At 39.0% G+C, this 27,851-nt stretch overlaps 1 protein-coding gene across 3 annotated transcripts in view; it reads left to right on the top strand.

Annotated features, from left to right (window-relative positions):
• The window catches only part of LOC122142432 (zinc finger protein 469-like), a 294,747-nt gene that overhangs the window by 232,645 nt on the left and 34,251 nt on the right, over positions 1-27,851 (top strand). For 2 of the 3 annotated variants that reach the window (XM_042753099.1, XM_042753100.1), the window contains one exon: positions 14,020-14,192. The gene's annotated coding sequence lies outside the window, so the exon portion shown is untranslated. The remainder of the gene's footprint in view (positions 1-14,019; positions 14,193-27,851) is intronic. The other variant, XM_042753103.1, reaches the window with a different exon arrangement.

Below are 27,851 nucleotides of genomic sequence, written 5' to 3' on the forward strand. Positions count from 1 at the left end.
GCCAATGACATTGCCTCCGACCTCTTCAGAAAGTATTTTAAGGTCAATTACAGGGTGCAGTGACTTCAGATGCCGGATTGCAGCTTAAAGGTCTCATATTAAAGGTTTATGTGGATGACGAGGTAAAGCTGCCGGCAGTAACCCACAGACCATTGTTACCACATACCCACACACAGACCTTCTGGAGGCGGTGTGTGTGAGTTCATACACATCCTGTATGAGTTTTGTAAGTTCATATCTATATGGTTTGTGTGGATTTTGGGAGGCATGATGCCTGTTTGATGATGTCACAATAAATCTGTCAATCACCAGGTGTGATGTCACAGTGTATACATACAGTACATAACATCGACCACACTTGGAGCAAGTTCACAAAAAAAAAAAAAAAACATATTAAATTAAATTGTGAACATATGTATTCTTGATGCATATCAGTTGTCTTGTCCATAAACTCAATCCTATTTCTTTTCACCCGCTGACTTGTGATGCCAGTTGCCTCAATACATTTTTTGTGAATATATATTTGGGTGTGTTTATGTACTTGTCTGTCATACAGATTTTTTTCCCCCTCTTGTAAAGGCACTCTTGATTTGACTGCAGTGGGTGTGGTGGTACTCAAAGACCTACTGTGTGTCTATTATTTCCGTGGGCTCTAATAAATCCAAAAAGTCTTGAAACGGATCCAATGGTTAACACGCTTCTGGCTTGTTTGCTCCCAAATCCCATTCTTTCTCTTTGCATGTTTAGGCCACACGCACACATCTGCAGTTTACAGAGCTAAGATTAGCAGCTGTTACAAGCCCAAAATAAGAACCCAACTATTTAAAATTATCCTGAAATCTCAAGTAGTAATAGTTTTATACTGATGACTCAGCCTAGACTCCATTAAATGAGGCTGAGTTTAAGAATCCATCGCTGATCGTATTTATTGTCACGGATAGTTAGTAAAGAGAAAAAATGTATGGATGTGTTCTGTACTTGTGCACGTCCAAACAGATTCCCATCTAGCAATGCAATAATGTCACAGACCGACAATCCCCTGTCACTGACAATCCAGTTCACTTAATAGGGAATAGTTCACCCAAAAATTAACATTTTCATAATTTACTGCATAAAGGTCAAAGCACAGCAGAAAACTAGGTTAAAGTTGAAATGTTCAACTTTGAATGTTGTTTTACAATGCTTGACCTGCATGCTCTGTTGATATTGCTGTACCTTGATGCCTTTTTGGAAATTGGAAATATGAAATAGCCTTCGGAATTGCATTAATAAATTAGATCCAGTTTTCAATAAATATCAGTTTTATTTTGCATATGAAGGGGGGCAATGAGGACATTGGACTAATGCATTAGAAATGTTTTCTTAAATCAAAATTAGGCTTTTGTAACTTTATGTGGATTAGAGTTCTAAAAATGGACAAAAATGTTTTTTAACACATATGCATTAAAAAAGAAGACTCACTATGCACTCATGGGTGTGTCCAAATTGTCAACCAATCAAATGCTCTCTGGAATGAGAATGTCCCTGATAGGCCAGGCCGCTGATAAGCACTAGCCATTAGCAATTCACGGTTCCAAGCTGTGACCAACTTGCCTAACTATTCGTATAAAAATGAATTTTAATCTCCAAGGTTGTAGTCATAAATAGATGAGTATTATAACAGACCACAATGTCTTTTCACTATGAACACCTTTATAATGCAATAAATATGCAAGCTTTATTGAAAGTGTTCAGAATCTGCTTCGAGTCACGCATGAGTGAAAATTTTCCAATAATGTGATGGAATTATGGGTAGTGAAGAAAGTGTGTCTGTCTCCTCTCAGCATTATTGACATTATGGTTTGGTTAAGTCTAATATCCACACTGCTGAGACTAAACTGATCCTGTATGGAAATAGTGCCGTGTGTGTGTGTGTCAAGTGCTCTGGAGCGAGTTTGCTGTGGGGTGAGGTTACTGTGAAAACGCCAGTGAAGACAGGAGTTAAAAGAAACCCTGCACTGTTGTAAATAGCAGCAGAATGCAAGATGGTCTGTCATGAATGGGCTCTTTTAGAGGGGGTAATGTTGACTCAACACCCTTCCCTAACTCTCTTTCTCTCTCTCAATCTCACCAACTCTGTACGATATGCTAACATGTAAATGACCCCAGAAAACACTGTACTGTTGTTAATGGAAATGCCCTGGTGAAATTTAAATGATGCATGTCAAGAAGTCCAGTGGTTTATATTCTCTCATACTGTAATAAATGAAAATCCAGAGTAATCTCTCTAATAAAGCAAAATGCATGGCTTATTAACTTTAATACTGATTTTACTTGGACTGTACCAATAATGTTAAAATGCATTTGGTTTGCATCAGCTCTTGCCAAAACAAGCTGGGCATTTTTGGCACCGGTCAAACCAAATCATTACTGTGTATTAGAGGTCCTGGTTTTCCACTTGAATGTGTAACCTTTGAGCAAAAGTGACATTAAACTGAAACTTCTATTAATGTGAGAAAATAAAATGTGGTCAACTGCCATCAATAAATTGTGCAGAATTATTGAACCTACAATTCAGCTGCATAATCCATGAATCCTATGTTATGTCAGCTCTTCATTTCTTTGTATGTTTTCATTAAAAAACGTAAATGTTTCTAAAGAAAGTCCAGGTATTGTATAATTGTGCTGCATGAGGACTGTTTGTTTTATCTTTTCAAACTTTAGCTGGAGATGAATGTGGAATTTGAGGGTTAGTATCTACAGTAAATGCACAGAATCATTCTCTTTTCCAACTTCCTTGCTAATTTTTTTCGCTCCGACACACCTACACATGGGCCTCTAGAATGTCAATAATGAATTGGCTTCACTTTCCCTTGTTTATTCATTTGGATTAAATGGGGCATGTGTGTATAATTTATTGTGAAGGTACTGTATTCTTAAAAATCTTAGGAAAGAAAAATAAGATTGTAGTTTTTCTTGTAGATTTCAGAGATTGTCATTCTGTTTAACAAAAGAAAATAAAGTAGGCACTTTAATGGTTGGTCAAGCAAGCTAATTTATGTGATAAAAAAAGTTATAACTCAAACTCAAAAAAATCGTAAGTGGAGTGGAGTATTTTACATTTTTATTATAGCTAGTTTAAGAAGAAAAGACATTGGTGATAAAATAATTGAATTTGGGGTTTATTTAGAGTTCATTGTATGAATAAATTCGTCGGGCCATTTGCTATTCACTCTATTTGTGGGGGTTTGGTAGCTGGAGATGGAGGGAGTATTGAGTGATCCTGCTAGCAAGTCCATGTGTGGGGTGCTGGCATCAAAAATTAAACTCAAACACACTTGATGTTACTGGCGCAGGCAGCTGTGTGAGGTTGGATGGACCTCAAGGGTAAGTTCCCTAGAGGGATGGGAGGAGATGTGGTGAGATGTTTAGGTAATTACACTGCAAGACAATTAATTAGTTTGAATCTCCAGCCAGGCACCAGGACTACTCCATCAGACCCAATTATGTCAGGCTGGCAAGTATTTGAGGCAGGGGGCAACTCCCTGAGACCATGGCAACCCACCATAACATGTTTAACAAAGTTGAGTAAGGGTCGGGCAGACAGTTTGTTCCTTTGGATACCAAAACAGCTGTTCATCTCTGAGTGCAGAGAGTAATTATTGTTGTGTAAGAGTCACATTTACCAAATGCATGAAAAGTTGTTCATTTTGGCTTAAATTTTAAAAGTGTGTCTGAGTTCTGCACATTGTAGTTTTTATTTTTTGTTTCAAATTGTTTGTCATCCAAAATTTGTTCTTGGAACTTGGTGTAGTCCTGTTGGCGTTGGTCATGTTATGGACAATAGAGTTTTGAGAGATCTTGGATGTTGTGACACTAGGTCTTTAGAGTCTCATTTATACAAGCTTTTGTATAAGGCAGCCAGTGTTATACTGTCAAGATGGCCTCACCGGTTCTTATACTTGTGAAGCCCCATTTTGAACTGTAGATTATATAGGAATTTCAAAGAATATCTGCCAGCAAAGTCTTACTGTGTATCTGAGACTCCAGACTGGTATCTGCAGAAGATCTTGACTGGTCGTACTCGTAATCTTTCTCTCACATCAGGGTGTCTCTGATGATGTCATGACTGTCCCATTAAAGTCATTCGTGCAGCGAGTAATGGCCTGCTGAGAGAGATTCTTTTCTCCTGACGTTGTACTGGTTACAACTTGCATCGATTTGAGGCTACTGACAACCTAGATCATATTTATTTGGTGGCCAAATATCAGTGAACAAAGGCCTCCTGCAGCGAATTGATGTGGTTTTGTAAGAAAAATAACCATATTTAAAACGTAACGATCAATTTAATCTAGCTTGCGCTCACTGTTGTAAATGGAAGCAGTTCCGGATGGATGACATATGAGGTCGGCTTTGCGCATGCGCCACTCAGAAGTGACGAAAGCTGAAGTGCAGGGGAGAGATCAAAACAAAACAGCGGTCACTAATTAGAAGTACTACACGAGGATTTGTAAGGAAGAATGTCAGAGGATTTCTATATAAGCCAAGAGGAGACTAGTTTTCCTTTGCTAAAGTAAGAAAACTTTGCTTCCTTTGCTCCTGTTAACAAACGTTGGTTTTCTCAAGACTCAAGACTCAAGTTTTTTTATGGATGCGCGCTTTTTATTTAACTTCTTTTGGAAGTTGCACTGCAACACCCGCTGAGTGGCATTAAACAGCTTGAAAGATCAAAGACAATTTTTAATATAACTCAGACTGGATTCGTCTGAAAGAAGAAAGTCATATACACCTAGGATGACTTGAGGGTGAGTAATTTATGGGCTAATTTTCATTTTCATACAGTTTGCAGTGTGACTGCTCCAACAAGATTCAACCGGACAACTGGGACCAAAGTCTTGGCATGTGTATCCAAGGCCTAAACTAACTTTTTGCCATCCTTGCCAGTGGCTGGTGACATGAATTTTTCTTTTACCAGCCATGAAAGTCTTTTTTCAAAAAGGCAGTTTTCCGTCATGACGTTCTGATGTTTGCTTATCATGCTTCCGTTCCGGCGTAACCCCAGGTATGTGTTGCCACATTCTTACACAGTGTCTACACCGGACATGACAAAGAGACTGTTAAAAAAAAAAAAGTGAACTTTGTGTCAGTACGTCATAAATAGAATGTGGCAGCAGTTTGCTGTCGGGATTTGTGTTGTGTCTCACCACGACATATCCAGTGTAGACAACATCACTGATCATAATGTGTTCTATTTTTTTGTCACGTTGCGGCCACCCGTGGCCAGTGTAGACATGTTGCCAGGTTATGAAGAATAAAGAATGGAAAAGTTAATCTTCCGAAATAAAGCAGCAATATCTTCTCAGGTAAATGTTATTAGAACCATGTCTAGGGACAAGCTAGCCATCACACTGCTCTGACCTTATCAGCCCGTATGTATGCTATTATTTGATTCGCTCTAGTCAAACAGCTAACCACAATGATTGGAAAAGATTTTTTTATTTGCTTACCTCAGAAACAGGTAATCTCTTTAACCCTCTGGAGTAGATTAACGCGGATTCGCATTTTGTGGCATCTTCTCTTGATAACCCCGAAAATAACTTAAATTACACTTTCAGTTTTGATCGTACAGATAAGAGCAATACATCAATCGAATCTGTAAAGGGTCTACTTTTATTTGTATACACACATAACAACAAAACTTTGTGCATTTATAAAATAAAGATAACAAACAGGGTGCGTTGTCTGCCGCCTTGGTTCTGCGTGATCTTCATTTAGAAACACGTAATTAAAATGAACTGTAACTCAGCAAATACTCAACAAAGAGACATGAGAGAGATATCTATAGAAAGCTTGGCATGTATACTTTCAAACTAAGCAAGTCTTATCGAAAACAAATATTCTGTGATAAAGCAATCCATATGAAAACAACGCAATGTCCAGTCTTTCACGTCTCCCTTCATTATATCTAAGGCCACCACGCCCACACGCAGAGCGCGCTATTGATATTACAATTGTCTACATGAAGCTCGCGGCGTGTAAACCCACACAACACAAAAAAAAAAACACCGATACTCAACTTCAAGTTTTTTATTTTATTTTACTGTCCGCTTCGCGCCGAGAGGAATAATACCGGTACATAATTCACCTCAAGAAGATGTGCTGAGAGGAATAAGATTTGGATTACCTCAGAAAGAAGAATGAAGTGGCTTAAACCAGCAGAGATCATAAACATGAGTAAGCCAAAATTAAAATCAATACAAAATTAATAATCAACATAAAACTTGTACACATTTTACTATTTAGACTTTTTCCAAAATTTAATTCCTGACTAAATGTATAATCAAGTGAAACATTATGAAGTTTCATTTACATCATCTCAATGTTTCACGATGCCAGGATTTTTTTGTTTATGTTCTAACAAATAACCTAGACAGCAATACGATATAAAAGTAATATGAGGTATGTGCCAGGTATGTGATGTTCATTTATATATTTCAACATGACACAATACCAGTCAAAACTTTTGAACAGTAAGATTTTTTAATGTTTTTGTAAAGAATTCTCTTCTGCTGACCAAGCCTGCATTTATTTGATCCAAAATACAGAAAGTTGCATTTGCTAAAGCAGTAATATTGTGAAATATTTTTACTATTTTAAATAACTGCTTTCTATTTGAATATATTTTAAAATTTTATTTATTCCTGTGATCAAAGCTAAATTTTCAGCATCATTACACTTACTCCAAGTGTAACAATATACACTATAACATTCAAAAGCTGGGAGTCAGTATATATAGAAATTAAAACTTTTATTTAGCACACAAGTGATGATAAATACAATAATCATGTTACAAACTATGCTGTTCTTTCAATAAATCCAAAAAATATATATAATAATAACAAATGTTTTTTTTTTTTTTTGAGTAGCAAATCAGAATATTAGAATGATTTCTGAAGGATCGTGTGACTGGAGTAATGATGCTAAAAATTCAGCTTTGAATGTCAGCTTTGATTGTTCCTAATAAACTGTTTAACTGCACTCGCAAGTGAATCTCAAGATATTTTGTGGGATAATTAAATATATTCTAAATAAACTACAAACATAAAAATATATACATTTATTTTGTCCTCACATTGTTTATTGTAACTCTTCCCTCTTGGTCACATACCTGACTGAAAGGCTCATTATGCGGGCCTTTGTCTTCTCAGGTGTGAATCACACAAATATTCATGGTCAATCACGCCTACTCGCATATGCCCTTTCGTAACAAAAAGTGTCTTAGAAAATTTAAATCAATCTATTGTTTTCTGTGAGCGAGTAAACAAGATGATTTTAAAGGGATAGTTCACCCAAAAATCAAAATTATGTCATTAATGACTCACCCTCATGTCGTTCCAAACCCGTGAGACTTCCGTTCATCTTCGGAACACAGTATAAGATATTTTAGATTTAGTCCGAGAGCTTTCTGTCCCTCCATTGAGAATGTATGTACGGTATACTGTCCACGTCCAGAAAGGTAATAAAAACATCTTCAAAGTAGTCCATGTGACATCAGAGGGTCCGTTAGAATTTTTTGAAGCATCGAAAATACATTTTGGTCCAAAAATATCAAAAACTACGACTTTATTCAGCATTGACTTCTCTCCCGGGTTTGTTATGAGCGCGATCACAGCACATCCGGTTCACGAACGAATCACTCGATGTAACCGGATCTTCTTGAACCAGTTCACCAAATCGAACTGAATCGTTTGAAACGGTTCGCGTCAACAATAAGCATTAATCCACAAATGACTTAAACTGTTAACTTTTTTAACATGGCTGACACTCCCTCTGAGTTCAAATAAATCAATATCCCGGAGTAATTCATTTCAGTTCTAACGGACCCTCTGATGTCACATGGACTACTTTGAAGATGTTTTTATTACCTTTCTGGACGTGGACAGTATACCGTACATACATTCTCAATGGAGGGACAGAAAGCTCTCGGACTAAATCTAAAATATCTTATACTGTGTTCCGAAGATGAACGGAGGTCTCACAGGTTTGGAACGACATGAGGGTGAGTCATTAATGACATAATTTTGATTTTTGGGTGAACTATCCCTTTAATATTTTATTTAACAGAAATCACTTTTCAAAAACTACAATGAACGACTCGTTTGGACTACAACACATATTTTCCGGTATTTGTGATATCACAAATACCAAAGAATGGGACGAGACCTGGTTGAGCTGTACTATTAAAGGCAACAGGTGTTATCACTGTGAATCTTTGGGTAGACAGTGATTCGATTCAATTCACGATTCATAGGTTTTCGATTCAATTCAAGAGCGATTTTTGCAAATTTAGAACGATTCGATTTGATTCATGATTAAATTTGATTTTATTCTGCATTCTTTAAGTACATTCACAGGATTATTTAAACGCTTCCCCTAAATTCTTTAAATGCTTAGTCAGGGGGCAAATTACACAGCAGACTTTATGGTTACAGAACCATAGGTTAGAAAAAAAACAAAACACCTGTGTCCACTGTAAGATGCTAGTTTAATGATGCTATGGGATGACATGGTATACATAAAAATTTATTTAAGCAAAGATTTTAAAAAAGAGCTTTTCAAGTATTATGTATAGGATAACATTTTGTCACACCAGGGGCGTAAACAAAATAACAAAAAAAACAAAAAAAAAAAATAAAATAACAATATACAAAATGACAATAAAACAATTACTATCAACCTTTATTTTACAACAAATTATTTTCTTATCTATTATTTTGATTTTGCTATAAGAAATCAAGTACAATGCTGGACAATAATCAATCATTTGTAATCTATCATTTTTTCCTAATGGCAATTTTATGATTGTTTTATTTATTTTATTTTCTGCATAGAATAAGGTAGAAAATATACTTTATAGTTTCTGTACTGTAATAAATATGCCAATTAGCACTGCATTATTCATACATTTTATTTATTGTGTTTATTATTATTATTAACGTTTCATCAGTTCATTCTGCTTTTTATTCAGTTTAGCTGCAGATACAGCCTGGCACGTCTTAAGTTCTACGAGCGTGAGATCAATTCTCTTTCCGTGCGAAAACATGTCATTTTCATAGAATAAAATGCTATAGTATTTAACTTTTCCTCTCCCTCTGTGAATGATGATTCTGAAAGAAAACATGCCCGATGTCTGTTTACTATGGCAACAAACGCTACTTTCATGCATCTGATTATCAGATAAACCTTGCGCTCTTATTTCAAAGTTGTTGTTAATGCTGTGGTTATTTTAACAGTTTCCATCATACATTCGTTGAGCGACATTGTTAAAACACATTTATCATTCAGTGGAACTGTGCTTATGCTTTAGACACTTTTTGCTCCGTCCATGCAATAAATACGCAGCTTTCGACTGCTCAGGTATATTGTCGGTATGACCAAGAGCCACTGAAAAACTAAAAAAAAATTAAAACTACTTTACTTTAGCATTACTGGCCATGAGTCATAAGGAGAGATCACACATCAGCTGCTCAAAAAATGTGTCAGTGAGCCGAACGGAGCACAAGCGCAATCCTGTGACAGTCAAAGCCACAGGCGGTAAATAGTTGAGCATGTGAAGGAGAGATATGAGGGCACGAACACTGTTCAAGGTCTCCATTAATCTGTGCTTGTAGTAATTTAAAGGGTAACTAAACCCCTGGTCAGAGCCTGACTCCACCCACTGGCAATATTTGAAAAATGCTGAAAAGTGGGCAGAGCACAGCGGAGATAGAGGGGACGAAGCGAGGGTGGGGCGTGAACCTGAGACCCGCAGTAACGGATTGATTGACAGCGTCAGAGTCGCTAAAATGGAGAGTGACTGTAGTGATGCAAGTAGCTTTGCAACAGAGCGTTCATTTGAAGTAGAGGACTTTTCTCCCCCATCTTCACCTGAAGTGGAGGATGTCGAGGTGTCTGTGGACACAGGGCCAGGGCCTGAGCCATATCAATTCGAGCCGCTGGCTCAAACTGCGGTCCTAACTCCCGCATCGCGATCGGCTTCCGACGATGCTAGCGAAGCAGCTGCTACAGTGATTTTGACGGAACAAGATGGTTTTATACTGCCAAGGGGCGTGGTAGCTCGTACCAAGGGCGTGGTGAGCTGGAAACTGCATACGTCACCTGCCACCGCTTACGTCACGTACCACCCCAAACATCCAATAGGAAAAATCAATTGCAGTAGCCACCATTCAACCTGAAGAGGGCAGCACTCAGACGTTTTTACACCATATATTGTAGAATTAAAACACTTTATACTCAAATGTCAAAAAAGTTACTCGAATCAATGAACAGCACTAATAAAGCCCCATTCTTACAGATCATTAACTAAAAAAAGTTGGTTTAGGGTTTAGTTACTCTTTAATGTGTATATATTTTGAAAGCATTGGATCACTCGATTCTTAGCGTTTTAAAGTGATAATGTCCGAAATCGGCGATTCACGATTAAAAAAATCCATGTTTCAAGATTGATGCATATGCATCGTCAGGGTTTGTAATCGATGCATCGATAAAACAAATTAATTGTTACACCCCTAGAAAGAGGTATGACATTTCCCGACCAGGCGCCGAGTGCTGCCAATCAGAACACACACTGGCCCAGCTAACCAATCACAGCACATTTCATATTTCAGAAGGCTGGCCTTCATTTGATACAGGAACTATTCGGGCTGTTCATGCAAGACTGGGGAGAGAGGTGTTGTAATAATGTAAAATATGTGAAAAGTATGAGAGCCTGTTCTAGTACACCCCCAAAACAAAATCAAGACTTTGTAAAAAAAAAGCATAATAGGACCCCTTTAAAAAGTGGCTGTTGTTCTCAATACATTGCATTGTTATAATTCGTAAAAAAAATTTACCTGCCAACTGTCGACTGACACTGTTACATATACTCGCCAACGCCGATTTTTACTCGCATTTGGCACTTGGCGAGTGTTAATTTTAGGCCTTGTGTGTATCGTACAGTCTGACATAAAAGACCCTTAATGTGCCACGACTTTTACCAGAGATCTCACTAGAATTATATTGTACAGTCTTACAAGCAACAGTGGTAGAGAACTGTAAAAATTGTACATTGTGTGCTTGGCTTCAGTATTTAAAACATTTTTGTCCCTTTGCAGAGAATATGCCAAATTTTCTCAAATATGGCCCTCAGTATTCAGCGTTGGTGATGCAGCTTTGCTAGTTCTCTGTGATGTGATGCACAGCAATTTTCACTATATTTAGTTGCAAGTCAAGTTGCGGTTGGAGTTCTCTGCAGTCAAGACCAGGTCAAATAAGTGCAGCCCTTTATCCCTTACTTATTTTAAGCTAATAACTAGTCTTGGTGAAGACTAGCGGTTAATACTCATGGCTGGTAACTATATGTTTATAAGTTCAACCTAACTCCAGTTTGTGACTGTACTTGGTTATATGCATAAAAGTGTCAACTAAACGACAATTTTAAATCTGTTTGTTTTGATGCAACTCCCTAAATTTTTCACACTTAATATGCCTTATCGCACTTGTTGAGCATCCTTGCGAGAGTACACATCCCCTCAGAGTTCAGAAATGGGATTACTCAGTGAAATTGGCCATTCCTTCTCTACTTGGCCAGTGGCCCTTTTGACTGTGAAATCCCTCAAATCGACAGCTTGGTTACGGCTTTCCTCAGGGCATAGCTCATCCAAACAGACTATCGTAACAGTCTAACCTCTAAATGCCTCTAGCACCATCCATAACTCACTATTATCTGTTTATATGCACTTTAACAGACACACCTTCCTGAATAACACACAGGAAATCAGTCACATGACTCATACACTTAGAAGACCTGGCCTAGATGCAGATAAAACAGCTGCAATTTGTAGCGACTCCAAATGATTGGATATTTGTCACACGTGAGCCTTGCTGGACTTTCGTACTTAGTTTTTTCTATTACACACTGTACACACATGCACACTGCTACTGACCTAGCATGAGTCATGCAGCACACATGGTCAAATCATCATTCTCTTAAAAGTCAGTGGCGTTAGAGGGAAAATGTCACAATTCCCCTCAATCACAGTTTATAACTGCATAAATCAACCACTAGAGTTACTGTCTGCATTTGTATGTTTGAGAAAAACTTACCATCACTCCATCTCTCATCAGTTAACATAATATTATACTCAAGAAGGCAGATTCCACCAAAATCAATGCTATTAATTTGATGACCAGATTAACAAACCTTGGAAGAATTGTTTTGCAGTGCTGAATCACTTACATTTAAGACGTTATTATGTTTATGTTTGAGACATAAATGTCTACATAGGGTTTTCATTAAAATTGTTTTAATGTGTAAAGAATCCGTAGCCTTTATTTGGGCCAAGACGGAGTGGGAGAGATGGTTTGTTAGTCACATCTTTAATCTTGTTTATTCGATTTGTTTTATATTTCACTGCCAATTCTGTAACTTGCGATGCAAACCCATTTGACTGCAAGACTTTCCTGCAGGATTATAGATGCACAAGCTGCTCAAGGTGTCCTCTTGTGGTGAGAAGAGGAATTGGATGCAGTATTCTTGCTTAAGTATAGTCATGAGATAGTATTCCACTTTAAACCTTGTCTTTTAAGAACAATTTTTATTGTAAAGCTTAGTTAATTTTTCTTCCCTATTCCTTTCATCCTCCCACATTTCTTATTTTTTAATTAAATTAGTGAAATTACATTAAGTTGTTGTATTCTCTTGACAAATTTCAACTGCCTGCCACTCTGGCTCTTGTTCTTCTCATTTAAACTTCACTGTATGTGTTTCACAGCCACAACTATAAACAGAAAACTGATAAATCTTTCAGATAATAAAACACAACATAAATCATAATTATATCTCTCCCTTCATATTGGCTCTGAATTAATGTCTCGCTTTTGTTCATAAAAGTTATACGATTTGATTTTCGTTTCCACGACAGCAATGCAAACAAACAGTTGCATGCATTTAGGATAAAAAGGGCATTTTGCAGGCACAGCTGCAGCGCGGTAGCAGAACATTTGCTTTCATTTCAACCCCAGACTTCATTTACATAATGGTAACTTAATTAGGATAATCCTAGAAGTTTAAACACCCACTTTAATATAGCTCTGTAATACATGCACACAGAAATAAGTGGGAAAAGGAACGTCTTGTGTTTTTGGGAAAACAGTATTAAATTTTTTTTTTTTCAGGTTGCTATGAATGCTGTCATTGATTGTTGTTTTTTTTGTTGTTTTTTTAAGGCAAACATAATTTCTCCCATGAAAATTTTAGTATGAATACAAAAGGTTTTGGATATGCTAAAAATATAGTCTGAACTGTCATGCTGTGCCTCAGAGTGGAGGAGTGTGAGCACACTGGCCTGGTTTGGCTCGTGCTCCCATTAGGGCGTGTATGTGTGTTTGTGTGTGTGTGTGTGTGTTGTGGCATTGGAGCCGGGATTGTAGGCAGACTTCATGCCCAACCCCACTTATAATTACAGACGGCATGCAGCTCTCCTAAAAAGAGTGATTTTCTTGACTGCCATGGATAACATTCGCTTTGGCAGCGACGCAAAGCAAGAGACAGATGACAAGAAGGAGACGGGAAACTCAAAGTTGACTCATAAGTAATGCAAAATATCCTCTTTTTTGTTGCATGGAAGGGGACCTTGGCCCACGTGCAAATGTGTATGCACTCCGAGCCGTGCCTTCCCATAAACCGACAATCCGTTTGATGTCCCGTTTCCTACAGCAAGCCTTAATTAAAATGAGTTCAACAACACTGATCAAAAAGTGCATCGAGCCCCCTTATTGTGCTCCCTTCGACTAGATCTGTCATAGCCTTCTCTCTCACTGTACTGGCAGTCGCTTGTGGTTGAAGGTTTGCTTTGGCAGATCACTAGCCTTCTCTTGGCTGGGACAAACTTTGCGTCCTGCTACTGGCTGGGAGGGAGAGGGAAGCGGCGGGGAGGGAAGAGGGGAGAGGTGGAGGCGTGGTCTCCAGCTGGTAATGAAGACTTCTCTTTTCATCCTCAGAACGTAGAATTGGAGTGCCGGGACTGGGGGCTGCGCTGCTCCGTTGCACTCTCTCTCTTTCTTTCTTTCTCTCTCTCTCTATCTATCTCTCTCCTCTGGGTCTAAACGTGCAGCACAGGAACTGCAGCTGCAGATATGAACCTCTCACTTCCCCAGACTTCACAAGCATGTAGGTAAGAGCCACTGCTGTCATTGTAATGCTAAATGTGAATGTTATTATTGAAAGTAGGCATTTGTCTGTCTGGCTGTCTGGCCATCTGTCTGTCAGCATGGGGGGTCTGTGTCCTGACACACTGACACATAACACACACATAGATATGTACACTCAAAATATGCACTTTTAGAAAGACTTTTAAACTCTTTTCCTTAAGACTGTCAGTTTGTCTGTTATATGTCAAGATCTATAAAAATAGCCACACTATATTGACTTTGCGGATTATTATAAGTTTGTATTGAGAAGTTTTCGCTCATTTAAAGTGTAGACTACGCAAATGTATATATGGTGTATGTATTTTAGGTATGTGTGTACTTGGTATATAGGGTGAGAGATTATATATTAGTCTGATTGTCTGTGAGTATACACACGTGCACACACAAACATTTGTGAGTATAGATATGCCATCAGGTGTGTGTGAATGAATTTGCTTTAGCATGTTTATATGAGTGTGTGTGTGTGTGTGTGTGTGTGTGTGTGTGTGTGTGTGTGTGTGTGTGTGTGTGTGTGTGTTTATTTGCTGTGCTGATGGCCAGAATCTTGCTGTAGGCTTTTCATACTCATCTGTGTAAATAGAGACTCAGGGATGGATGGGAGGGGACAGTCCGTCATCTGTCTCTCAGCCGCCTCTCTCCTTTGATCTGAGTCCTCTGGACATGTCCCTTCTCCCTGCGGCCCACTCCAGATCCGGACCGGCCAGCTTTCATCCGCATTCTGAGGAAAATCTCTCCATCCGTGCACTCGTTCACCCCCTCCACTCACCTCTGTCTTGAGTATCTCTTCGTCCATCTGTCTATCCTCTTCTTTTTACCTCAAAAAGGCATGTCTGACTTCTCTGTCATCTCCATCTGTCTATCACTCCACCCATCCGTTCGTCTGTCTAATCTTCTGGCCAATTCATTCCTTCAGCCCTGGGATGAATACAACAACCCCCTCGCTCCCCTCTTGGGGTAATGGCTCTTTTTGAAACCTCCCCCGGAAAAATCTTAAGTGAGTTTCCATTAGTTTTTGTGCAGGGCCATGAGAATTATGGTTTCCCAAATGTTCTTCTGAATAGTGTAAAGGAGCCTCGGCTAATTGAAAAAACACGTGCTGAGCGAAGGAGACGGACCTACTGTCACAAATGAACTTTCCAGAGCTGGCAGTGGAGGTGGAGAGAAAGAGGGAAAGTTTCATGGTAATGTTTGGCTGGTATGTTTTGGTAGTCTAACTTGAAAGACACAAGGACATATAGGCAGGGACATACATAAGCAGTGACAGAAGGACTCAAGCACACAGTGATGCAGAGTCAAGCATTTAGAGAGGTAAAAGGACATAAGAACCAAGAGATGCAGAATGAAAGCATCAACCATAGCTGGTTCTTCCTGTCTCAGTGTCGCCTGTCTAACTGTCTTACTGACAGCAGCTGAGAGCATCTCACTGTAGTCTGGATAATGTATCTTAATCAAGAAGTTGCTGTCCTGGACGGCGCAGCACAGGAAGTGGTATTTGGTTACTAAGCTCCCCTAGATACCAGTAAAAACCATAGTTAACTCTTTCTGGAGTCAATCCGCCCATCCACACCATCAAGTACTTACGACTTCCCAATGGCCCCAAAGGCCAGGCCAATGAAGTGCAGAATATCCCAGAGTCAGTCCAGCCTGTCCAGACACAGTCCAACGTCTTGCACAGGCTTATATGGGATTTGCGGTATCTTAACTGCAAAATGCCAAGCAGTCTCTTGGGCTACATCCAACAGAGGTTCTTTGTCTCCCATTCCCATTTTACCACCTGAAGTTCAGTTTTGTAGAAATCTGTTTTCCCAAACAAAACAAGAAGGGGTCTCGTGTGCAACAGTGTTGTTCCCCCTTGTATTCCTGGTGCATATGATTGTTTGTTTCACACATTCCTTGTTAACACTGTTACCGGGTGTCTATGGATGGGGGTGGGGGGAGTGCGTAAAAATCCTTTCTGACCTTTTGACCAATGCCTGATGGTGTGTAACTCTTACCCTTTCCAGTGGGGATTCCTGAAGCCATCGCATGTGCGCACGTGCAAACACATACAAACACATTCACACACATACAAACTTGGAGCTGTAATGGAATCAACAGCAGAGCCCTTAACTTTAACTGCTCAGGAGATCAGCAGTTACCAGTGCATCATTCCCTTAAATCACATAAAAATAGCATGTGCCCTATTAGAATTTGGAAAACATTAGGCTCTAATAGTATTTTATCCTCTATTAACCCAAATGGTGAGCCCTATAAAACCTTGAGTCTTGATTGAATGTGATTAGCAAACCTTCCTAAGAAACAGTTTGCAGATTTGTTTTGTGTCATGCAGACAAGCATTATTATCATTATGATTGCTCATATTTACGGTTAGGGATTTGAAAGTAAACTTACCAATATAACTCCTGCACCTTATGTGCTGCAGACTTGTTGATGTTGATAGTTGGTAAAGTGGGCAAAATATTTCAATATTCTTGGTGGTGGAATCCACTTATACTTCAGAATCTTAAGTATGGACAACTGTCAGAGATACAGTGCATTTTTAATGTCCTGATGAAGCATGATGTATTACTTGGAAGTTAACTGAATCCTGATAGAGGCCTATTAAGTGTATTTTGTTTTGTAGATGATTTTGGCAAACATATTTGTTGTGACAGAGGATATATGGCAGTGCATGGCTACATTGCAGAAAAGCACTGGGGAAAATCTGCTTTCCAAATGTTTAACAGGTCATCGTAATCAGGGACGTGTGTTTAGAGTAGTGTGCACATGATGAAATGACAGTTTTGGGATTTGGCCTCTTGCTAACGGTGTTTGTGTGTGGAAGTGTGAAAGTTGAGGTACTACTTAGTTTCGCTCAATTATGCCAAAGATTGCTGGTACGTTTGCAGGTCATTTATGTTTAGTACACTTACCAACAATTATACACGCACATAAAGGAAAGCACACATAAAAGAACAAAGATCTCTGTCTTTTTCACACACACACACACACGGACACACACGCACGCACACACACACACACACACAGAAACGTGCCTACATTCACTTGCAGTTTCATATGAACACATATAACCTCTAGCAGAAATAAAAACTCTAGCAGAAATAAAAACAGAAAATGTGTCAGCTTAATGACTAATTTTAAATCAATTAGTAGTGTTTTTTAAGGCATTATACTTACTAATCTTTATATTTAGAGTTAAGGATTTGAATAATCCTCAAATTTTACATATTTTTCTAATAATTCATGCAATAATTTATTGCGTTAAAATAAAACTTGAAATTGTGTACCTTGTGAAAAAGAGCATTCCATTTCTTTTCTAACCATTCAGTTTTACCTGGCAGACAATTAAAAAGTTGAAAGAATCCCATAAATATAGACTGAAAATGGACTTGAGCCATATCTAGGTTTGGAGGTGAACTCTTTTGGGCCAGTAAGTAACCACTTGCATCCATCTAGCAATGCCCTAGGATCCATGTAAAACCTGCTAGCAACTCATGATGTCAGGTTATGCTTCAAAAAGTCTGTTTTGTTTTGTTTGAAAACAGATTCAAATGTATAGAAGATTAGGTTCGGATTAAATTATTTATTTAGACAGATAAATGAAGTGTAAGTAGATGGGGGTAGTTTTGAAGTAAAGTAACGAGAGTGGGATGTCAAAATCAGAACCATTTGAGGTCATTTAGTTGTGCGTGTGTGTGTGTGTTAGTGTTTGCAGTGTTTTAATGGTGACTAAGAGAGTGAGGTAGACAAGATGCTATTTCTTTCTCTCAGACACATGGCTGAGGGTTTAAACATTCAGAAAGGCCCGTTTGAGGGAATCTCCCGTAAATTAGAGCGTCGCACATCCCCAGACACTCTGGCACTTGTCCAAAACAGCTGGCTGCTTCCCCTTTTTTCATTTCCACTCTCTTCCGCCACATTCCTACTCTACTTTCTCTCCCTCCCCCTTTTTTCTTTTCCATACTATTTCTTCACTCACTCTCCCTCTCTCAAATCACCCTTCTCCATCTCCAGATGTGGCATTGTTTAGACACATTTGTTTTGCTCAGGCAGACAGCTGACCTGCCCAAAGCTGATGTCATGCTCTATTTAAAGGAGAAAACCACCACAAGCTCTTTAGACGACTCACAGTCATGTCTTTCCTCTTCGGGGGGGTGGGGGAACAACAGTCCAACAGACCTTTGGAAATGGTTGATGAGCAGATCTGATTGGCTGAAATGAATGTGTGACATATGTGACATGAACTGGTATGTAGAAGGGTTAAACCCCTTGTGCCCTTGAGAAAGACACCTAACATCTGGTTTTTCCAGGGGGATTGTAACTTTAGGAATTGTGTTTTGAATAAATAACTGATCAGTAATGCATCGTACTACATGTCCTCACATGTTGTGTTGTTTTGCTGCCTAACTATCTTATGCTGCTGTACTGTACTGAACCCAACACCTCACACTGCAGAGGAATTTGGTTTAGTTTGAATGGATGTGTGTGTGTGTGTTTGTACAGACTGTGCAAACACTTAATTCAGTATTCACTGATTTGTTTGCACATTCCTTCATATTTCTTGGAGAACACTTGTTTGTTAGATTGCATAAGCATGTATTTGTATTTAGTCTAAAAAAAGTATTTGGCATACTTTGTGATACTTTTGACTTTTTTGGCATTCTTTGTGCTACCTTTATCTCTCCCTCTCTCTCTCTCTCTCTCATTGTAGTTAGTTGATGCTGCCTTAGATTTAGGCCAAAATAACATGCATTCTTCATGTATAAGGCATCCAAGAATGCATTGTGACTAACACACCTGGGCAAATTCCATATGAAAATAAGCATCACAAAGCCCTGCTTATTTCAGGTTGTATCCTATGAAGAAGTATCCTATACAACCTGTGAGTAACATTGTCCAGTGATAGTCCTTGGATATATAATTAAGGGTTTAAGATTTCAAAGTGACCATCTATCTATGTACATTTTGCTAGTAGCTTTTTGGAAGGGCCCTTCATTAAGGGACTCCCAATTCTTTATTTCTTTTGGAATAACTAAAAACCACAAAAGACTGACAGTTGATTTTAATAGCTACTGAATGGGGTTATTACTGAATAGCCTATCAACCCTATCAACTAATAGCTTATCAATCTTATGGCGGCTTTTACATGAGAGAAAACAATTTTATTCAGCAGTAACCCTATTCAGTAGCTGTTAAACTCAACTGTCAGTCTTTTGGGGGTTTTAGTTATGCCAGAGGAGTTGTAGTACCATTATATATAATAATACCATTGTAGTGTGTCTGTCTAGTTCAGTGACCTGAATCTGGCCTTGTCTTTGCCACCAGGGCAACTCTTAAATGTCTGGGGAAACCACTGTGGCACTGTTTTAACCTGTCAACGCTGCCTGGAGCCCAGCTGCTATAGTCAGGCCCCGATGTCACATTCCCCATGGGTACGTCCAGACGCTGCAGTGTTTGTGCCTCAAACATGCATGTTTGCTGGGTCTCAAAGTAAGCATCACTGGTTCAAAAGGCTGATTCAGAAGTAATCCGTTCAAAATGGCACAATTTTTTTCTATGAGCAGATGAATAAAGTTAATTTAAGGCGCTTTAGGTCGTTATCTAGAGAGAAACATCTAAAAACATTTGCTAAACTAGATTGTAGTTTGATAGCTGGTCTATGATCCAGAAGCCCACATCACGTTCCTGACCTTGAGCATCAGAAAAAAGTCTTTCACAGTATTATAATAGTGCTGTGTCTTTGGTTTTTATTTGAATATCTTTCTCACACTGTGCTTAAGGACTGTAATACATTTGTGTATATTGTTTGTCAAAAACAAATGGAGTGTGTCTAGTTTAGATAAACACAGTTGGTTTATCTGATGCGCACTATGTATGTGGTCTTCTTGATGTAGCCGGTGCTGATATGTATCAGACAGCTGGCTGTGACAGAGATTCTGCACTTTTTTTGGGCTTACCACCATCTCCTCAGCATCAATACCACACACACTGGCATCAATAAGGCTAAAGATAACACCTGGCTCATAATGGCACAGTTAGCTGGTGAAATAGGTCAGGCGCATCTATGCTGAGCACTTCCGGCTGGCCGTCTTTATTTATGAGGTTGTGTAAACACTGGCACACACCAAATGAGACAAATGTGCACCACATAGCCATTTTGGCAAATCCTGTACACACCCTAGAGCAGCTCTCATTCATAAACATTCACACAGTTCATGAGGAAGCTGTGTGTGTGTGTGTGTGTGTGTGTGTGTGTGTGTGTGTGTGTGTGTGTGTGTGTGTGTGTGTGTGTGTGTGTGTGTGTGTGTGTGTGTGTGTGTGTGTGTGTGTGTGTGTGTGTGTGTGTGTGTGTGTGTGTTTGTGTGTGTGTGGACAAAATCTTTGAAAATGTGCACTGATGCATAGTAAACCACCACTATGATTCTGTTCCCACAAGGAATCAAAGGCTGGTAAAAGAGATTATACAATGTCTCATGTCTATAAATGTCAGTAACTGTAGAGTCAGTAACTAAATAGTAATTAGAATTAAATTTAGATTTAGATTAAATTAGATTTTCAATATTTTTGAAAGGAAAAACGATGGCATTGGCGTTATAGGTGGTTACTAGGGTATTCTGTGGTGGTCTTAACTGGGACATAAAAAACCAGGCCTAGGTCTTCTCCTCTTGGTTTTTCTCAGATTATTTCTTGATTGCAAGTTTATAGGGTTTTTATTTTCTATTGCATTGCCTGCCAGGTGAAAATGGTAAGTCTGATTGCTTAGAAAAGTAATTGCACACTCCTCAACGAGCCACATGGTTTGATGTGCAGGGCAAGTTATGCACTGAATTTTGACACTGGGTTGTCCAAATATGTAATATGAGACCTTCAGTAGCAAATAAATGAGATGTGCTTGAGCATAACTGAATATTCAGCTTTTTCTTTGCTTGTTGGAGGAATTGCCAATTCCCAGTATAAATAATGCAGAAAAAAACACATCAAGCAGTCTTTTCCTCTGTAATCAGGTGGTGCTTGTCCAGAATAAACGGTATTGTGGACCCTACTTAATGCTGATTGTCTGAAGTCTGAATATGCAAGACTCACTCACTTGAGATCGGACTATCAGAGTGTTTAGAGATACTTGCTTGCATTGAGGTACATTCCAACAGTCGCACACAATTCAATCATTCATAAATGCTGATTCTTGGCTGCAGTGAATTATATGTCTATGACTTAGGTGCTAGATTTGGAGCGTTAGTGTAGCATGCTTCATATACCAGCGCAAGTGATTTTGTGGGAAAGACTCAATCCTGGACTTCCCTTTCCTTTAAACTTTGTTTTTGCACCTCCATCTTAATGCCATTTCATCTGTCTATCGCTACTGTTATTTATGCTTCCACCTGTCTGCCCTGTGTGTGTATTCAGTGTCTGAGATGCTTAAAACCAGGAGCGTAGTAAACAATGCCAGATTTTTAGAAAGTTCGATTAGGAAGCAAGCCAGAGCAGAGAATAAAAGAAGAAAATTGTTACATTTTTGCTGAAGAGGTGTGTCTTCAGCTGCTTCTTGAAAGTAGTGAAAGTCTCAGCAGTTCAACCAATAGAGGTTGTTGTTTGATTAGAGTTGGATTATCAGTTTGGCCCTCTAGTGGTGCAAAAATTGCTTGCTCTGGTTTCATTCCATATTTTCAATTCAATGGTTAGAAGTTTCTTTCTAACCATTTGTATATGAGGTACTTGACATACTGACATTTTTAAACTATTAAACTTCGAGAAAACAAATGTCTCTAATTAGCACAAAACATCCTGAAATCTGAATGCAGGCTCAATGGGGGATTTGGATTTGTAAGCCACCAAGGACCCACTTGAGGAACTTAGAAAACAGTTACTGGCCGACAACATTTGCCGCCCAATGGGTGGAACAGATACTGGATCTGGAACGTGTTAAGGACATTAATGGCATGAAGATGCAACTGGAGACACTCCAGCTGTGTGCAAGCTAACAGAAAAGGGCATGGAAAGAAAATGAGTTTACATAGCTGTTTTATGATATTGCAGGTGTAGAAAAGGAGGAACAGGTGGTGGGACAAAAAAGAGGAGAGGGACAAAGCGGACAGGTTTGATGGGTAGAATACCAAGGGAGGGAGGGGTGAAATTGTAAAAGGGAAGGTTAACAACAGAGGGAAGGAGTGTTGGCCACATGGGTCACTTTCTCCTTTACCCTCAGGCTAATGTGCGTTATGCACCCTTACCTTCCCTGTCCACCCTCTTATGCCATATAGGGCATAAAAGCATTGAGAGAACACATAAGCGCTTTGATGGCAGGTGCTTACAGGTTATTTCTTGGAAAAACCTGCATAAAGCATCCCGTATGTGGAGTGCCCTTAGGTGGGCTGGCCAGGTCGTGAGGTCAAGAATTGTGATTCTTCACTCCTCTTTGACTTGCTCAGTCTAATTTTTTAAGATTTATTTTTGGCATTTTCGCCTTACATTATGATAGGACATATAACTGACATGAAACGAAGTGGGAGAGAGACAGGTGGTGGAATTGGGAATGGTCCCCAAGTCGGGACTCAAACCTGGGTTGCACACGGCACAACAGTCTGAAATTCTCATCAGAAATTTTTTCCACGTTAAAAAATTGATGCGACCCCACGTTGTGTCAGTCACGTTTACACACTGCCTCCAAGACTTTTGTACATCATATAAAATTAGGATCAGGTTCAGTTTTCTGCATAGCAAGCATTTTGAGAGGTGTTTTGACAATTCAGAGCCACCGCACAAGTGAACACCAAAATCCTAAATATCCATCTGACAAGTTGATCCATTTTGTCTCGCAGCACAAACCCCTTTATGACAAACAAATAATACAATGGCAGATGATTGTTCAGGATCAATTGGTTCACAGAAATTGGTGGTCTTCTTTTTAATATGTGGCTCCAGTATCGCTAGCAATCTTTGAATCCCTGAAGTGAACATTGAATCGCTCTGTATAATCCTGCAGCTCCTTGATAAGGGGTTGGAACCCTCCTTCCTTTCTACGCAATCTCAGGATTGGATGGACCCAATATTTCCTCTTTCTTTTTCTCTTTTTAAAAAGAAAGAGGACAACAAAATTGTCCTCACTGCATGAAGACTTTATCGTTTATCGTCTATCATTTCCCCTACCCTTTGTGATGACATCTCTCACTCTTTGAGAATGTGTGCACCACGTGAAGGTGGGTAAGTAATCCCTTCCCTCCAGCAACCTGTCACACACAAGATCGCAATAATTAGCAAACAACAAAGATCCAACATTCCAATCAATTCCCACTGGACAAAATCCCGCCCTACATTTTTTTTCTCACTCGAAAAGTTGTTTCACTGGGATATACATCATAATAGGTAAGAAAAACAAATTAAAACTTTATTTCATGCCAACTTTATCTACAGTAGTTGGCTTTCATATATTTACTTTTATTCATGGGTCAGTTGATGTTTTCTGATGTGACTTATAAAAGATAGTAATGCTTGAATGACTCAGGGTTGTCCTGATAAAAGGTAGTAGCTTAAGATTGAACTTTTCTGGGACTCAAAGCTACAAGCTTTCTGATCATTGGACCACACAATCCTTTGTCCTTCTTCGGCTACAATATAAACAGAGATAGATATAAACCTATAGATATAAACCTTCTGAAGGCCATTTTAGCAGTTGGGTTCGGAACATACAAAGATTATTCTAGCTATGCAAGCTCAATTTTATATTTAGTTGCCTTTTGAAATTTGTAGTTACTCAGTTAATAGTAAATTTTACAATCCCAGCTTTGCGCCAAGGAGCGATATTGTGGAAAGAAGCATGAACTCTTCCTCTATGGTCAGTTGGTTTTCAGGTCTAGTATTGTACGTAACATATTAAGGCTGTCTTTTGATCTCTAATGGAAATTTTTGACATTTATCATCTTCATTACTACTAGCAAAAAAACTGTTTCTTATTCCAAATTGGCTCTTGGCTAAGCTGAATAGACACAAGACCTTTTAATGTCCAATCTTCATACAATCCCTGTAGATCTGATTTCCTTTCAAATGTGTGGCTCTGAATAACCAAGGATATGAGGGGAAAAGCCTTCGTTATACAAACCATCTGTGATTTCTCAACACAGATGGCTCAGGATAAAAGACCAGGATGCTTACAGACACACATGGGCATCAAAACTTCCCTATCACGTGATGTTGGTATGAAAACTTAATAGCTGTCAAGAGGCTTCTGCCACAAAATAAATACTTTAATTTCTGAACCCTCAACATCGGATTTGACATCAATCTATGCTTTGGTCTTTTGACAGTACAAAGTGACAAGTTGACGATTGTGGTTGTCCCACAATGTTGTGTATGTGGGTGTCCATGTGTGTGGAGTGTGTTTGCCTGTGGCTGTTCCCGGAGACAGAACATTAAGATCCCAAAGACACATTGTTAAAATGACCACTTATGATCACTGATCTCAGATTTTGTGTTTCTGTGGGGCCTTAGGAATGGAACACGTTTATTTAATAAAATTATTTTGTTTGAACATCATTAGCATATATTTGTTGACCTTTATTTTTTTTATTTTTTCTGAAGTCTCCCAGGAGTGAAATATGTACTATGCAAGAACTTAAGCTATTTTACAGTTACAGCCCATACATTTTTAATGTACACTATTGTATTGAGACCTGTGCTTTAAAATTGAAGTCAAAGAAATACAAATGCTTCAAAAACGTTTTCATTTCTTGAGGGTTGCATGTCTAATGTGTGAAACAGAGCTCCAGGTATGCTAACTACTTAAGTGCTTTCAAACAGCTAGAAACGCGAAACTCCTTCGACATCCTATTTCCCTCAACAATGGATTTTTTTCCACTTATGACTCCGTATGTGGTGCCCCTAATTGGAATGCTTAAGCATACTTAAAAGGTTTAGTGTTGTGACAGTTCCCGTGATGCACTGAGAAAGAAGAGCTTTCTCAGTTTTATCTAACACCCACACATATACCTATAAAAAAAGAAAAAGAAAAGTGACGTGACATTCAGCCAAGTATGGTGACCCATACTCAGAATTTGTGCTCTGCATTTAACCCATCCGAAGTGCACACACACAGAGCAGTGAACACACACACACTGTGAACACACACCCGGAGCAGTGGGCAGCCATTTATGCTGCGGCGCCCGGGGAGCAGTTGGGGTTCAGTGCCTTGCTCAAGGGCACCTAAGTCGTGGTATTGAGGGTGGAGAGAGCGCTGTACATTCACTCCCCCCCACCCACAATTCCTGCCGGCCCGAGACTCGAACTCACAACCCTTCGATTGGGAGTCCGACTCTCTAACCATTAGGCTTAGATATATTCAAGAAACCAAAAGTATGTGCTGCTTGATAGGACAAAGCCAGTTCCTTCACAACATGCTTCAGGAAACCATATTTAAACTTTTTAGTATGGCACATTAATATTATTTAGATGGCATTGCCCCCAGTAGTAAGTGGGCATTAGAATTATCGCTTACTGATGTTTGATCAATCAACTATTGGTGCAACCAGTCGGCAGGGGCTTCTGTTGAGTCTTAAGGTCCTTGCACACTGAGTCCGAAATTTTTGTGTCAGTAACCTCACATTTTTCAATAACGTTTATACACTGCCCCAGAAACCTTTGTCCGTCATAAAAAAATTTGGATCAGGTTCGATTTTCTGCATTTATCGCATACATTGTAAGCATTTTGAGAGGTGTTTTGATGCAGCTGACTGTGTACAAGGTTTGGAAGACGAATACGAAAAAACACATACAAACATTTCAGACTGAGTGTTCAAGGACCTTTAAAGGTGTCATTTTAAGTAGCCGTCTAGTTTATTATTTGCACTGCAACAAAGCAAAACTAAACTCTAATGATTATCTCTCAAAATGCGGGGGGACTTTTATAATGGCTGTTACGCCCCTGACTCTATCCTCCCTCTGATTATTAAATAACATGCTAGCAGTCTAGTTTATCCTGCCCCTATCATTATAAGAGATATTCACCGGTACTGCTGAGGCGGAGTTTTCCACTCTCTCCCGGGGAGCAGGCGCTCTGTGTGTTGCACTCAGCAAAATATTGCGGCTCATTCCCAAATAATTGCAGTGGTAAAAAAAAAAAAATGACAACATGTGCTTTCAATTATTTGCATTGAGTTTCGACCCCTACTTTTCCTGCAGAGGTTGATTGTGATTGGCAGGTTATCGTTGGCGGTTGTGAATCATAGGGTCGGCTCGCTCGGGCTCTGGCCTGAACCAGTAAGCAGTGCTATAGTAGCTGCAGTCTGTATCCCAATAAAGCGGCACGGGTGAAGGCGAAAGAGCCCTGTAAAAAGCAAGGGAGCGTGTTTCCTCCATTGCAGCACCTGGGACAGGAGTTTTGTGAGATGATGGCAGCAGTGATGCATGTGTGTGTGAAGGCTGTAGTCAGCTTCGTCATCACTTCCTGTTTTAAGTGAGGAATATTTGTTGTCATGACATCCAGTGAGTGTATGAGTTTGACATAACCGGGCAACATTTCACTGCTAATATGAGTAATTTATTTATTTATTTTTTGATTTTTATCACTTAGATTATAACCATTTGACTTAATGCAGTGTCCAGTGTTCCCCACACATTGACTTATTTGTGGTGGCCCGTCACAATTTCAAAACTGACCGCCACAAATAGATTTTCCAAAAGGATTCTACTTCATTGAATAAACTGAGTGCTGCACATTTTAAAATTTAAATGCAGTGTGGGTGTTTTATATGAATGTATCATTGAAAAGAACCGACCGTCTTCATTAAAGCTTTGATTTCATTTTCATTTCGTCTTTCCTAAGGTTTATGAGAGCAACACTTATTTGATTACAGCCGTTTCCAGGGAAACCGCTATATCTCTGCTCCAACAGCACCTCCTTCTGGCAGAGAATCAATTTGTATTTGGAAGTCTGTGGGAAACACTGGTGTCTTTCAACAAACAAACAAAAAGCATGCTTCAGAACTGTTTTGAGAAGGTGCTTTGAGCCATTTATTATTACTATGAATTAGGCTACTACTACTGCTACTACTACTATTACCATCTTGTGCCCTGCAATAATCATTTACTCAAACTTGTTTTTATGAGATAAAGGGAAAAAAATGGCTAAACATATCAGCCAAAAAAATCAGCATCATATATCAGCCATCAGCTGTCCTGATTTCTAAATATCGCCATCGGCCAGAGAAAAACCCTAATCTGTCGACCTCTATTGCTGACACTTAAATTAATTGTTTTATCACTTTGCGGTTGCTATTAATGTATTTTGAATACAAAGGGCACTTTAGTTTTTCTAAAAAATAATGTTTTGATAATCATAATGTTTTGATAATAATCTTTGACTGATGAAAATTCAGATTTGGTCCTTTGAATGTAGACTTTGAGAACCCCTGTTTTATAGCATTCAATGTACAATTTTATTTTTATATTTTAAATACCCAGGACCACAATAGAATATAAACTCAAGGTTCAGGCCAAGCAGCACTCACTATTTCCTCAGAAAATGTAAAAATCTAGTTATGCATATTCCGACCAGCTGACAGATTAATTTCTCTGTCATTTGTGATGTGAGTGACGAAGAAGGGATACAGCTCACTCAACAGATGCAAGCAGGG

The sequence above is a fragment of the Cyprinus carpio genome, chromosome B25, assembly GCF_018340385.1.
Source record: "Cyprinus carpio isolate SPL01 chromosome B25, ASM1834038v1, whole genome shotgun sequence".
NCBI classification, from domain to species: domain Eukaryota; kingdom Metazoa; phylum Chordata; class Actinopteri; order Cypriniformes; family Cyprinidae; genus Cyprinus; species Cyprinus carpio.